Source organism: Thamnophis sirtalis, unplaced genomic scaffold (genome assembly GCF_051295495.1).
Source record: "Thamnophis sirtalis isolate CommonGarterSnake01/CBP01778 unplaced genomic scaffold, rThaSir2_p1.2 scaffold_1, whole genome shotgun sequence".
NCBI classification, from domain to species: domain Eukaryota; kingdom Metazoa; phylum Chordata; class Lepidosauria; order Squamata; family Natricidae; genus Thamnophis; species Thamnophis sirtalis.
In genome coordinates, this window is record NW_028261381.1 from 134905476 (window position 1) to 134922086 (window position 16611).

Below are 16611 nucleotides of genomic sequence, written 5' to 3' on the forward strand. Positions count from 1 at the left end.
TGGCGAATCCAACACAAAGGAAGTTATTAAGGTCTGCAACCAAAACTTGGATTTAAAAAACATGAACGTACATGAGAACTAATGAAGCTTGTGGTCATAATGCTATTGGTGTCCATACTAGCATGTTCCGCTTTCCCACAGTTATACTACCATTATAAACACATTGGATATGAAGATGTATTTTTTGTCTGTGCCTATAAGCATATTGTGTTCTAAAAAACTCCATCTGCCATAATCCCTCACTCAAGGAAGAAGCTCCTTTTGCATCTTATGCTACTGAATATATTATATTGCATTTGAACATCTTTAGCATATGCTCAAGAAATAACAAGGTAAGGCAAACCCGAAATATTTACATCCCTGCCCAAAAGAAAATAATGTTAACAATAAAGGAGAGTATTTATAGCTCAGGGTTGAAATGTAGGGTCCTTGCTGCCCTCTGAGCTTGGTTGTTTTCTTGCAGACATGTCATTACCCAAACTAGGTAAACTTCACTGATGATCATACCTAGTTTGGGTAATGAAATGTCTACGAAAACAACCAAGCTCAGAGGGCAGCAAGGACCTCCCCATCAAAATGATGTTACACCTGAAGCTAAATTGTAGTCACAAGGTATTAAACCAAAAGGAGCCAAGAGACAATCTAGAATGAAGGATTAAGGACATAATCAGGATAATATATGTGACCCTAGCATAATTTAGGATGACATTGTTGATCAAGCAAAATTTAATAGAAGAAAGAGTTGTCTTATTTTTCCTGGGTAACATTTACTAGACTGCTTGGTACTTACTGGTTCATCAGATGCATCAGCCGCATTTAGACCCAGAAGCTTTTTGCTTTGAGTTATTGACAGTGGCTTTCAATAATAACTGAAAAGCTTTGCTATCTGTAATCACAACACTGAGAAATTTCCTTTTTTTTTTTTTAGAAAAATGTTGATAAAAAAAACCTCTCCTGGAATAATTCATGACTGTCACAGTGTATAATCCCTTTAGGTAATTACATACAAAGAAATATCAGTTCTAACTCTAAAGAAATATTAACAGTACAGTTTGCAAAAGCTGCTTTTTCAATTTGCAATTTTCCATCATTCTTTTTTATTATTCCCTTTCATGTAAAAGATTGCTGTACTAAGAAGAACAAAATCTTGACATTTCATATTTTTCTTCAGGGCATGATGCCAAGATCTCTTAGATCACTGTGCTATATCTTTGTTAAACAGAAAACTGGAAGTGAATGTTATATCTTAAGTAAGTGCATTCTCAGCATATGCTGACTATACCTACAAGAATTTTCTAAATGGAAATCTCCATTTCTGGCACTCTTGAAAAATTATATCAGTATTAAGGACTATGCAAGACTATAAAAATATTTCAATGTAGAGGTAGTCCTTGACTTAAAGAACTCTCTGACAAATTGAAAGACAAAAAAGATAAGTATAAAAAGTGGAAAGGGGGGGACATAACTAAGGCAGATTATCAGCAAATAGCTTGAGCCTGTAAAGATGAAGTGAGGAAAGCTAAGGCTCACAATGAAGAAAGGCTTGCCACAAAAGTAAAAAATAACAAAAAAAGCTTCTTCCAACATGTTAAAAACAAGAAAAAGGTTAAGGAAACAATTGGTCCATTGCTGGGAAAAAGTGGCAAGAAGGTGACAAGCAACAGGGAGGAAGCAGAACTATTTAACTCATGTTTTGCATCTGTCTTTACACAAAGAGATAAAACAGTCCAACCTATCAAAAACAGCACCACAAAAATCAGATTAGGAACACAAATTGAACTAGGGAAGAAAATGGTAAGTGAGCACCTGTCTACCCTAGATGAGTTCAAATCACCAGGACCAGATGGATTACACCGCAAGGTTCTGGAGGAACTGGCAGACGAGATTTCAGAACCACTGAACTATATCTTTCAGAGATCCTGGAGCACCGGGGAACTGCCAGAGGACTGGAAAAGAGCTGATGTGGTTCCCATCTTCAAAAAAGGGAAAAAAACAGATCCAAAAAAACTACAGACCTATCAGCCTGACCTCAATACCAGGAAAGATTCTGGAAAAGATAATCAAGCAATGAATTAGCAAACACCTAGAAGCAAACAAAGTAATAGCCAAAAACAGATCATGACAGGCTAATCTTATTGCATTCTTTGACAAAGTGATAAAATTAGTGGAACAGAGGAATGCCATTGATATAGTTTACTTGGACTTCAGTAAGGCATTTGATAAGGTAGACCATAACCTACTACTAGAAAAAGTAGAAGAATGTGGGTTAGACAGCATCACCACCAGATGGATTCGTAACTGGCTGAGCAACCACACTCAACATGTAGTCCTCAATGGAACTGCATCTACATGGAGGGAAGTATGCAGTGGAGTACCCCAAGACTCTGTTTTGGGCTCAGTACTCTTCAACATCTTCATCAATGATTTGGATGAGGGAATAAATGGGGAACTCATCAAATTTGCAGATGACACCCAGCTGGCAGGAATAGCCAACACTCCAGAAGATAGGCTAATGATAAAGAAGGATCTTGACATACTTGAACATTGGGCACTGTCTAACAAAATGAAATTCAATGGTGAAAAGGGTAAGGTTCTACATTTAGGCAACAAAAATGAAATGCACAGGTACAGTATAGGTGGTATTGCTCAACAGTAGTAACTGTGAAAGGGATCTTAGAGTCCTAGTGGACAACCATTTAAATATGAGCCAGCAGTGTGCAGCAGCTGCCAAAAAAGCCAACACAGTTCTAGGCTACATAAACATGGGGATAGAATCAAGATCACGTGAAGTGTTAATACCACTTTATAATGCCTTGGAAAGGCCACACTTGGAATACTGCATTCAGTTTTGGTCGCCACGATGTAGAAAAGATGTGGAGACTTTAGAAAGAATGTAGAGAAGAGCAACAAAGATGATTAGGGGACTGGACACTAAAACATATGAAGAACAGTTGCAGGAACAGGGTATGACTATTTAATGAAAAGAAGGAGTAGGGGAGACATGATAGCAGTGTTCCAATATCTCAGGGGTTGCCACAAAGAAGAGGGAGTCAAACTATTCTCCAAGGCACCTGAGGGTAGAACAAGAAGCAATGGGTGGAAACTAATCAAGGAGAGAAGCAACTTAGAACTGAGGAGAAATTTCCTGACAGTTAGAACAATTAATCAGTGGAACAGCTTGCCTCCAGAAGTTGTGAATGCCCCAACACTGGAAGTCTTTAAGAAGATGTTGGATAGCCATTTGTCTGGAATGGTATAGGGTTTCCTGCCTAGGCAGGGGGTTGGACTAGAAGACCTCCAAGGTCCCTTCCAACTCTGCTATTGTATTATATTGTGCTTACAACAGTTGGTTTAATGACCAAAGTTACTGCAGCATTGAAAATTGTGCCTTATGACCATTTTTCAGCAGCATCCCCATGATCCTGTGATCAAAATTCTGATGCTTGGGCAACTGGTTCATATTTATGACCACTGCTGTGTCCCAAGGTCATGTGATCACCTTTTGTGACCGTCTCACAAGCAAGGTCAATGGGAAAACCAGATTCACTTAAGAACCAGGTTATTGACTTATCATCTGCAGTGATTCACTTAACAACTGTGACAAGAAAGGTAGTAAAATAGGGCAACTCACTTAATAAATGTCTCAGTTAAATGGGCTCAATTGTGGTTGTAAGTTGAGCACCATCTGTACTTTGTGTTTGAGTGTCTACCTTGTCATATAAAAACCCCAGAAACAAAGGGAGATGTTTTCTCTGAATAAGACAATCTTGTTTTTAATAGCATATTTGCAAAGCTTTCTCAGTTGTATCCTACCCTCAGTTCCCCAAGACTGATGATCCAGATTCCATTTCAGCTAGACTTTTGTACTAAAAAAATCGAGCTTAAAAGCAGACATTTTGCTTAAGTGATCAGCTGATTGCTTTTATTTAAAGTATCAAAGCAAAATAAGCTGGGAGATCCATCTGAGAAGGCGCATAATAGACCTCTGCTTCAAAGAATAAAAAACAAATACCCAAAGTATTCCTCTATTTGTTAATATCACAAGTCAAGGATGAGCAATTTTAGTTCACCAGAAACTGCTGAATATCATTCTTATCCAGCAGGGACAATGTTGTGAATATAAATTGCTGAGAATTATAGTTCAGTAATAACTGGAGAGCTTCTAACTGTCCATACGTATTAGAAATTAATTAGAAATTAGGTAGTTATAAAGTCTATTTTGTGGCTGATGTTTATATATCAAATATAGAAAGAAAAAAGCTGACTATTAATGAATAAAAAATGTGTTGCCATTGCTGACCGATGTCCAATATACACATGAGGATCAATGCTTCTGGATTTGATCCTCTCACAATCTCAGGAAATTAATTATTTAAACTTAGAGATGTTGAAGAGAAAAAGATATTTTTCATCTAAAAATGTGTGAGGCATACTGATTTGCAGCTCATTCTCTTGTTTACATAGCACTCTGGATACCTTATAATTATCTTACACTCCAGCACATTATTTGCTTAATTTCACTGACTGTAAAAAGTAATTAGCTATTAAAGTGCTATACCATCTTGTGCATGCCTCAAGATATCAAACAGTATGATAAGTTTTTGCTTGCAAAACAAGTGCTAGTTATTACTTACTAACCTTGTGCAAAACCTTCAGGATAGAGTGGGAAGAACTGAAACTTCAAAAAATCAGAACAAAAGTTTATAGAACCCAGTACTGAATTACAGATACTTTAAATATTCAGACCTCTAACTCTAGCCCTATATTATCTATACCAATGTCTAGATTCTATCTATACCAATGTATAGACAAAATTCTATTTGTGTTGAGAGAGCAGAACTCCTATCTTACCTGGTCAAGATTTTAATGCATCTGGGTCAGAGAGCAAAGCACCACACAATATTGAAGGAGGCTGGTCTAATTTGGTGGAAATTTATGCAGAACCCTTTCCATCTGGAAACTGAATGCTGAATTTCTGAATTGAGTGCTAAATGTTAAAAGAACGAAGCATGTTCTCTAGCATTAAGTGGAGTCTCCTCCCCCCAATATGCTAACCTTTATGGTTTTATGGCCCTTAGAATATAACTTAAATGTATGCAAGGTGAAACACATCCAAACATTCAACACAGTTTGTTGAAGACTAGGAACCTTTACAAATGTATAGTTAGTATTTTCCTTCTTTACAATTGATTCTGCTGGCAATCTTTCTGAACTATAATGTTAATTTAACACAAGCTGCATACTTAAGATAGCATTAAAACAATAACTTCAATCAAGAATACTTCTTTTGCACAGGGAGAAATAAAAACAACTGACAATCCAACAGAAAATCATTTTTATTCATGGAGGAAAAAGAAAAAAGACTATGTTGCTGATCCTTCCTCCCACTCATAACCTTGCTTTCTATGCCTGACATAGTTCTGGAAAATGCTTCAGTTCAGAGATCTACATGAATAATACGAAATACAATTTATGGTGCAGAGGTTGGAAATGATTGATATATAAAAATATAATAACAAAGAGAGATGCAGTAGAATCCATTACACAAATTCCTGATGCTAACAAATGTTTGCTTAAAATCATACAAAAAACAACAGTCATATATGGAGAATGAAGTGCACAGCAGTTAAACTGGATGGTGGTTTTAGTAGCTTCACATATATTTTATTGCAAATGGAGTGAAGTATTAACATTTAGAGTTTGAGTTTCCTAACTACTTTCTTGTGAAACAACCAAAATGGTTTAGAAATGCTGCAAGCAGCTGTAGCAGAATGCCTGAACCTGTAGGATTTAAAGCTGAAAGTCTCATTTCTCCTTTCCCATCAACCCTGTATTTCTGTACACTCACCTCCTGAAGGAGCAAATGGACAGTTTCAGCTGTTACCACCTATGTTCATGAGTGCCTCACTTAATAACATCCATCTAATCCTGACACATGAAAGATATAGAGCTCTCACAACTCTGCTGCCCTTCTAATGATTAAATATATGAGTATTCTTACTCTTATTTATAAAACCTTAAGATAAACCAAACTCCACATATGATTAAAACTGCCTTTATTAAAAAAGGAAAACTCTAAACATCCCCAATCTCCATCTTGAACTATAGATATTGAGCATATAAAATTATACATTAATTAGAAAACCACAGGATGGTGATGGTCTACAATAAGTTAAGAATTTCTTTGGCAGAATCTCAAAAGATGCTGCAGAGATTATAAAATTTATCACGAGAATCTTTGTGGCATTCCTTTCTTCTGGAAATACCTAATTCCAGGGAAGAACTAATGAACTGAGGACAAGTTCCATGTAAAGTACAGCTGACCCCCATGGTGGAATGAAGAGATAGAGAGTAGACCGGGTCTTCAGTAAATCTTTTCTAGAAAGGAGAGGACTTGAGATCACCCACAAGTATTCCAGACAGTTGCTCTTCACAAGGAGACAGCAAGACAGGGGTCTTAGAACTCTGAGAAATAAGGAAAAGCCATCTTGCTTTAAACAATGTCACAAGGACATTTGATTTGCATACTTCCTTTTCTAATCACTTTTGGAAATTGCTTGTTAACTGCTTTTCAGCTATTAGGAACCTTTGGCTCAACAAATTTTATAGCACAGGATAGATTTTCATTCATTCCTTAGCAAAATAACCTTTAACTACACAATATAAGATTTTTTTAAAGGAAATAAATAGAAAAATGATTATTAAAATTTTGACTTTAGAAAGTTATAAATGGACTAAACGTCCAGATAAATTTTTAAATAAGATTTTGGAATTAAATATTAAATGATCCTAAAGGGAACTAGAATGAACTAAATATGTCAGGCCCAAGTAATCAAGAACAGCAAGAAGAGTTTATTCTGAGCAGTTTCTTTATTGTGCTCACCTATAGACAGAAATCTTGCCAGAATAAAGCACTTATCTGCATAACTACTAGATACAGTATACCCTGCAAACCAGAGATGGTATTCAGCAGGTTCTGACCAGTACTGGAGAACTAATAGCAGAAATTTTGAGTAGTTTGGAGAACCGGTAAATACCACCTCTTACTGGCCCCGCTCCCATCTATTCTCTGCCTCCCGAGTCCCATCTGATTGGAAGGAATGGCGATTTTGCAGTAACCTTCCCCTAGAAAGGGGAGGGAATGGATATTTTACAGTATCCTTCCCCTGCCATGCCACCAAGCCATACCATGCCCACCAAGCCATGCCCACAAACTGGTAGTAAAAAAATTTGAATCCCACTACTGCTGCAAACTGCAAGTGGGGGTCCACCTACGCTGTCTTTATGCATACCTGAGATTCCAAGTTTCTTTGTCTCTCCGCTTGACGGGAAAGAGCCTCTCCCTCCTGTCACTCTAGCTCACATTCCACCACAAGATTACAATTAAAAGAAAAGAACAGGCAAACTTGATTTACAATTAGAGAATGAAGCAGCATATTTAAATGTCGGACATATTAAAGAATATTTTTGAATAATAGATCCAGAGATTAATTTTAAGAATGTCTGTTTCTTTATATATAATTGTGTGTATTATGGAACAAATTCTACTAGACAAGATTGAGACTTGGGAGTGGATTTTAAAATGTCAGGCCATAAGATATTATACTGGACATATTAAAAAACTGGCCAATGTCTCAATAATTAAGAGACATCAACAAACAAAGAGTGCAATGTAGATAATTTTCCTACATTGGATTTATAGAAGACGCTTAGTTTGGAATTTCTTATAACAGTATTTTATTTGGATTTATTTTAGTATCTTGGTTCTTAATTATTTTTAGATTCTATTATACTTATTATTTTTCTGTTTATATATAGATTTGAAAAAGGATGCTTTACTGGATTATCAAATCCAATTTATTACAGCTCTAAGGCCATATAGAAACAAAACATCAAATAATAGAGTATGTATGTATGTATGTATGTATGTATGTATGTATGTATGTATGTATTCTTTTATTTGATATTTTGTTCCTATCTGGCCTTAGGGCTGCAATAAATTTGATTTGGTTATCCAGTAAAGCATCCTTTTCCAAATCAATCTCTTGGCCTGTCAGTTGTACTTCCACTTTCAGTACTTTCTCTGTCTTGTCAGATAACATTTGTTCCACATCTGTCATTCCTTCATTAATATCTTTTGGACATAGTCTATCCATAGAAGCAGAGATCATTACTGACAGTGTTGATATTGTAGTTGCTAATTTCTGATCAGTAATTTTTGGCACAATTCTTCAAAGGTTTCCTTTTACATTTCCAAACTAATAAGATTTTGCATCATTTTGTAAATCCCAGTATTAACCAAAATTAGGCTTAAAATTGTTAGTCCCCTCTAGTGTCCATTTTATAAAATTAATACTTGTCTTTTGTTATGACTTGCAATAACCAGGATAGTCAAAATTAAATCTCATGAGAAGTTATTTATTTTTTATAGTTAATTTCAAAATATTATAGTAAAAGTCAGTATTCCAAATTTATCTGGCCCCATGATCTGTTTATAACTTTCTTGGATCAAAATCTTGTTTAGCTTTAAAAGATAAAATTTGCTAAATTACCTAGTGTCCTTTAAAAGACTTCACTCCAGTTATGAGGAAGATGAGCTGTCCAGAGTACATGTGGGTGATCTCCCATCCTCTCTGTATCCAGAGGGCTTCCAAGGAACCAGTTTGCCATACTTCCCCTAGAAGTCAGATATCCCATGTTCCTTAAAAGTGCTTGAATTTAATAGCAATGTATTCTATTTTGAACCCATCTCCATATAAATTATCATACAGAGCACTTTTGTTAGCATCAACCTGAACCATCTTTTGGCTCTGTTTCTGTTAATGGAGAAAGCTGGAAAATGCAGCAGTGAAGACAGAAGCACAATAGAGCAGGATCCAGTTTCAACCCCTCAAATCCTTCTTAATGAATTAGAGAGGCACATTCCAGCTATCCTCTTTAAGATTTTGCTTCTATCCAAACTCTTTTGCTTCAATATCAATTTGATCAATCACCCTGATCAAATTACTGCTGAACTTGCACATTAATTAAACTGCATTAAGCAATAATCCTTAGCATTAAAATCAGTGAGAGTTTTCCTATTTTGTCCAATTCTCCACTTATATTTTTTATGCAGTTTCTAAGAGGATGAATTTATTTTTTAGTCCAATAGAAATTGTCCAAAGTTTTAAAACGATATAAAGTAGAATTTTAGGCACCACAAAAAGTAAAATGGAAATAAAAGTTTATCCTTTAGCCCAGGAGTGGGGAACTATGGGCCTATTATGACCTCTGGACTTCAAACTTCCAGAATCCTTGAGCCAGCATGGCAGGTTCAGGAATCCTGGGAGGTGAAGTGCACAAGTCATAAAAGTTTCCCACCTCTGCCTTATCCCAAAAGTACTATTGTGCTGAAAAACAACTATTGTTTTAATATTTATATCTTGCTGTTATTCATGGCAAGCATCAAGGTCTGAAATTCACAACCACACAGGCCATGTGTCTGACAGTCATAGACATTGTCACGACATCCATTTGAGAGCTATGGCTCTTAGTCTCATACAAGGTTGGATTCATCCAGCGCCTCCCTCTGCGGGAAGTACAAAATCGTTGATCTGTTTAAAAATCCAGGGACAAAGTTGGTGAGCTGTGGACGTGCAGTGGTTAGAATGCAGTATTGCAGGTTGATCTGCTCACTGCCAGGAATTCAATCCTAATTGGCTCAAGGTTGACTCATCCTTCCATCCTTCCAAGGTCAATAAAATGAGGACTTAGATTGTTAGGGGCAATACGCTGACTCTGTAAACCACTTAGAGAGTGCAGTGAAGCAGTATGAAGCAATATATAAGTCTACTGCTATTGCTAAGAAAGCTGGGAACATCTCAGAGCCTTGGATTAAAATGCAGTATTTTTAATAGTAATTTTATTAAAGATTATAATCATCACAGTAAAAATTAATATAAACTAAGAAAGAAGAATAAAAAAGGTAAAAGGTGCATAAAAGAAACATAAAAAAGGAAAACAGAAATAAAAAGCAAAAAAGAATAAAGTAAAGAAAAACACACATGTACACATACACATGTACACACACACACACACACACAGACACACTTGACTGCCCACCTTTAACACAAATATAAATAATTTTAGTAACTTATTACCTTCTTTTAAAATACAACAAATGATCTGTTCTTCCCATATCACATCCCTTATCTATAAATAATGTAAGTAATGGTGTGGCGTGTCATACAAATGGTAGAACAAAACTTTTTTGACATTATTGGATGTACAAAAGAAAGTTGTTGAAGTTTTAAAAATTAAAAGGGAAATACAAATCATTGGTTTATTTGATCAAGATTAAAATAAAACTTTTTTTTCTTGTTTTTGCAATGGTAACATCCTCTTCCAGATTCTGATACACATGCAATTAAGACAGAACCACATTTCCTGAATGAAGACATCACCCTGGGGATGTAATGGACTCTGAACTCCAAACAATGAATTGAGCATGCAGAGATTTGAGGGAGGGCAGAAAACTTGAAGAGAGGGAAGAATGGGATAATATTTCTAGGGAAAAAGCAATATTGGCTGGCTTAACCCCTCACCAGAACTTCCACGCTAAAATAGGTCTCTACACTACAGATTTTCTTGCCTGTTTCATTTACTATGAGAAACATGATTGATCCCCTTCTCATAAATTCCACAAATATATAAATGTTTCTGGAAGCTGAAGCAAGCAGCCTACAAAACAATTCAGAAAACACAATGAAATTACCACTTAAAGTACAAATAAAGATGCCTACCTACATATGTGAAAACATTATTTCGTGTTTTGTCTTCCAGAGGCGGAGATTACAAGTCCCATCATATCTGATATTAGCACAATTGCAGCTTCTTTAATATAAAGATTCTGGAATGCTGACTGAGAAGAACTTTGTGTGATAGCTTTTCTGAATATCCCAATCCAGGGAAGGTCTCATGGCTTTGGAGCACAATGCTGTGCCATAGGAATGTGATTCAAAGTCTCAAGAAACTGATTCTGGATGTCATTTTTTCCCCTGAGCAAAACAAACAAACAAACAAACAAACAAGGGAAACTTTTCAGAAATTGATGAATTAAAGAAAAAGAGCAGCAAATTATTCTGAAGCAAAATCAGAGAATTCAACTATCTTTATTGCTAAACTATATCCAATCCAAATAACTTTTCCACCAGTAAAAAACAGAAACTGATCTGAGTTTTTATTTCTTTTTTTGAACTTTGGGTAGATTTTAACAATCAAAAATCTGTTTGTTCTATTTTGGTTTTCCATAGCCCTTGAATGGATTTAAAATATTCTTATTGAGGTTAATATGTTTACTGCAGTCTACAGGAAGAAGTCAGACAAGCATAACAATATTCAAGTAAATGAGGGCAGATACTATATTGTTGCCATTACAGAAACTTGGTGGGATGAAACCCACAAATGGAACATATAGCTAGAAGGATTTAAATTATTTAAAAGAAATAGACAAAATAAAAGAGGAGGTGGAGTTGCACTATATATAAGAAATAACTACATCTCTACAGAAATAGAGCACAACAATGATGAGAACTATCTTGAATGCATTTGGGTCAATATTAAAGGTTGGGGGGGGGGAATGACATTGCCATAGGTCTATACTACAGGCCATCCAGCCAAGCAGAGGAAGTAGATGAACTTTTTGCTAGTCAGCTAATTAAGGTATGTAGGAAGCACACCACAATAGTAATGTGGGATTTTAACTACCCTGACATCAACTGGGAAACAAACCCTGCACCAAGTGGAAGATCCAACAGGTTCCTAATGAACCTAGCAGACAACTTTGTTCCCCCAAAAGTAGAGAAGGGAACAAGGGGATCGGCCATATTAGACTTAATTCTCACTAAGAGAGAGGAAATGATAGAAGGTGTTGAAGCCATAGGAACTCTGGGGGCAAGTGACCATGCAATATTGGAATTCAACATTATGCAAACACAAGTAGTAGAACAAAGTCAAATTAGAGTCTTGGACTTTAAGAGAGCTAATTTCAATAAACTTAGAGAGAGCTTGAGAAGAATTCCATGGATGAGAATCCTCAAGGGGAAAACAACTCAAGAAGCTTGGGAAATTTTGAAAAATTAGATTACAAAAGCTCAGTCTAGCACAATACCAATGAAGAAGAAAAATAACAGCTCCCAAAAGAAACCAGCAGGGCTGCATAAAGAACTCTCTGACAAATTGAAAGACAAAAAAGTTAAGTATAAAAAGTGGAAAGGGGGGGGAACATAACTAAGGCAGAATATCAGCAAATAGTCCGAGCCTGTAAAGATGAAGTGAGGAAAGCTAAGTCTCACAACCTATCAAGAACAGCACCACAAAAATCAGATTAGGAACACAAATTGAACTAGGGAAGAAAATGGTAAGTGAGCACCGGTCTACCCTAGACGAGTTCAAATCACCAGGACCGGATGGATTACACCGCAAGGTTCTGAAGGAACTGGCAGACGAGATGTCAGAATCACTGAACTATAGCTTTCAGAGATCCTGGAGCACCGGGAAACTGCCAGAGGACTGGAAAAGAGCTGATGTGGTTCCCATCATTAAAAAAGGAAAAAAAATAGATCCAGGAAACTATAGACCTATCAGCCTGACTTCAATGCCAGGAAATATTCTGGAAAAGATAATCAAGCAACGAATTAGTGAACCGGTAAGATCCCACAGGGTGGGCCTCCTTCAGATGCTGTCAGCCAGACAATGTCGGCTGGCGGCTCCCCGGAGGACAGCCTTCTCTGTGGCTGCCCCGACCCTCTGGAACGAACTACCCCCAGAAATCCGGACCTCACCCACTCTCATGGCCTTCAGAAAAGCTGTCAAGACCTGGCTATTCCGGCAGGCCTGGGGCTGTTGACCTCATTGGTGAGGTCCAGCCCTGGCTGAAATGAATGTATCTGTGTTTTTTTTAACTTGTCTATTTTATTTTTAGTTTATTTTGTTTTCTTTCTTTCCCCTCTCTGTAAGCCGCCCGGAGTCCTCCGGGATTAAAATTAAACTTGAAACTTGAACTTGAAACATCTAGAAGTAAACATAGTAATAGGCAAAAGCCAACATGGGTTTGTCAAAAACAGATCATGCCAGACTAATCTTATTGCATTCTTTGATAATGTGAGAAAATTAGTGGACCAGAAGAATGCCAACGATATAGTTTACTTGGACTTCAGTAAGGCATTTGATAAGGTAGACCATAACCTACTACTAGATAAAGTAGAAGAATGTGGGTTGGACAGCATCACCACCAGATGGATTCGTAACTGGCTGACCAACTGCACTCAACATGTAGTCCTCAATGGAACTGCATCTACATGGAGGAAAGTATGCAGTGCAGTACCCCAAGGCTCTGTTTTGGGCCCAGTACTCTTCAATATCTTCATCAATGATTTGGATGAGGGAATAAAAGGGGAACTCATCAAATTTGCAGATGACACCAAGCTGGCAAGAATAGCCAACACTCCAAAAGACAGGCTTAAGATACAGGAGGATCTTGGCAAACATGAACAATGGGCACTATCTAATAAAATGAAATTCAATGGTGAAAAGAGTAAGGTTCTACATTTAGGCAAGAAAAACAAAATGCACAGGTACAGTATAGGTGGCACCTTCCACAATAGTAGTAACTGTGAGAGGGATCTTGGAGTCCTAGTGGACAACCATTTAAATATGAGCCAGCAGTGTGCAGCAGCTGCCAAAAAAGCCAACACAGTTCTAGGCTACATAAACAGAGGGATAGAATCAAGATCACGTGAAATGTTAATACCACTTTATAATGCCTTGGTAAGGCCACACTTAGAATACTGCATTCAATTTTGGTCACCATGATGTAGAAAAGATGTGGAGACTTTAGAAAAAGTGCAGAGAAGAGCAACAAAGATTATTAGGGGACTAGAGACTAAAACATATGAAGAACGGTTGCAGGAATTGGGTATGACTATTTAATGAAAATGGGTGGAAACTAATCAAGGAGAGAAGCAACTTAGAACTGAGGAGAAATTTCCTGCAGTTAGAACAATTAATCAGTGGAACAGCTTGCTTCCAGAAGTTGTGAATGCCCCAACACCGGAAGTCTTTAAGAAGATGTTGGATAGCCATTTATCTGAAACAGTATAGGGTTTCCTGCCTAGGCATGGGGTTGCACTAGAAGACCTCCAAGGTCCCTTCCAACTCTGCTATTGTATTGTATTGTATTGTATTGTAATTTATATATTTATGTTTTCTTTGAATCTTTTGACTGACACATTTTTTTTCTTGAGGCTATTCTTAAGCATCTAAATCAGCAGTCCCTAACTTGGTGGCATCAGGGACTATTTTTGTGGAAGCTAATTTTTCCATGGACCAGGAAGGGTGCGTGTGTAATTTCGGTTTTATTCATTCACCCGCCACTCACTTCCAACTGTGCGGCCTTGTTCCTAACAGGGAGTTGGGGACCCTGATCTAAATCATCAGAAAAATTCTACCAGATCAGGTGTCCAACTGGTCAGAATTTAGTGGCCAAACATGAAGTTAATAGATTGTTATAGCCATGTGAGATTGTCAGAGCTATATTAGCTTCAAAAATTCTTCTTTACATATTTCTTAATTATGAATAATGCTAGTTAATATAATTAATTGGCAACTTCTGTTGTACTCATTTGAAAATTAATTTAATTTTGTTTTAATCCTCTAATCTGAACATTAGTGGTTTGGGAAGATGATTGTATCCTATTAGTTCCATTCCTTTTGGGATATGTCAGAAACAGCTGCATCTGCCATTTGATTTTGCCTTAATGCTCTTGTGTCCTAGAATCCAGATAAACAAATACTGTACATATAGTGTACGATGCACTGAATTGTATTATATAATATCTTGCAGTCTTGTACAATTCTGCATAATTCTCTAGATAAGACACTGTTAGTGAGTTTCAAAGAAAAACCACTGGAAAAGTAGTCTGCACCACCATAATCCATCCTGGCAGAAATAAGAACTCCACAGTGAACGCTGGCAAATGGTTTAAGCAGCTCTTCTAAGTCTCCTTAATCCTGAATTACAGAATATTAAAGCTTTGCAGAAAGTATTATAGATAATGGATAGAGCCTTTAAGAAAACAGTCCCGTATGTACAAAACTATCCTATATGACAATCTGATGACTGGCTCCTACTTAAAATGCTGGGGAAGAATGAAGAGAAGAGAATAAATCACCAGCTAGTGGATGGGCAGAATTACAGTGGCAATGAGACCATTTTTGGAAGACCTGAAGGCCAGGTTAGGGTCAGATCATCCTGGAGAAAATGTTTTGTAGTTGCTAAGTTTATTTATTTATTTATATTTCATATTTCTTAACCACCTATCACCCTCAGAGAGGGGCTATGGGTGGTGTACCATATAATCAATAACATTAACCTTAATATTAGAATATTGTAAGATTAAAAAAATTTAAAATTATAGATATAACATTATAAAATCTCAAAAGCTAAAAAATTCCAAGATGAGGGATTAGCAGTTCTTAATAGATAGGTTCTCATGGGGCCAGCCAGTCCCATGGTTGTGTAGGCCTCTGTGTCCCACTTACAAGGCTGCCCACCCAAGTTTTGACCCCTTTGAAAAAGATCAAGAGATTGGGAACTTTCCTCATCTCTGAGAGCAGGAGGTTCCACAATGCAGGGGTAGCAACGGAGAAGGCCCTCTTTCTAGAGTTGGCATTGATTTGACAGCATATACTATTCAACCAAAAAATTTATTGATATAAGGAGCTCTTAAAGCAGTTTATGAGCCAAACCATGTCATCCAACATCAACAGTATATGTGATCTTTCTAAATGTTTAGGGAAGTTTGAGTAACAAACTTGGTGACTTAACCTTTCAACAGCTGAAGTCACCAATAACACACATTGAAAAAAACCAATATAAGCTTGTTTCTCCCCATATTCACAAATTGTAAGAAGAAAATGAGCATCTGAACATTGGATTAGCTTTAGGTAAGGTCTTTTTTGACTTGCTTGGACCCAGGATTGAAAGACAATATTGTAAATAATGATGATAAGAAAACTGGAATTTTTTCTATCACCCTTCATTTTAAAAAAGATTTGCATAGTCACACATCTCAAAGCACAATCTGGGTTGCTCACAACAACATTAAAAGTGCAAAATCATAAAATTTATTAAAAGATTTAATTAAGATAGCAATATTACCTAACTACCTAATTAGTAGAAACTCCTGTGATAAAATTACACTATAAGATACAGAATTGCAGAAGCAGGATTGGTATTGCAGTACTTCCTTCCACTAAGAAAATCAGGCTAAACTCTGCTATCTACCTGTTTCAGTACATTTATTCTCTGAACAATTCCAACATATGGAAACAACACGTTTAGCTTTTGACATTCCTCACAACCTATTCTTTTCATGAAGAAGCATACAATACATTTTGTGGGTTTGTTCCATTTATCCCTTCAAGCTCATTTTTCAATAAAAGTCAAAACTTTGTATCACTTCCAGAAAATATAGTCAATGTACACTTGAATTATTCTTTAAAGCATTTATATATGTTCTTAGTGCTGCAGCTTTCTACACAAATCAGATTCCTTAACAACAACATGCTTAA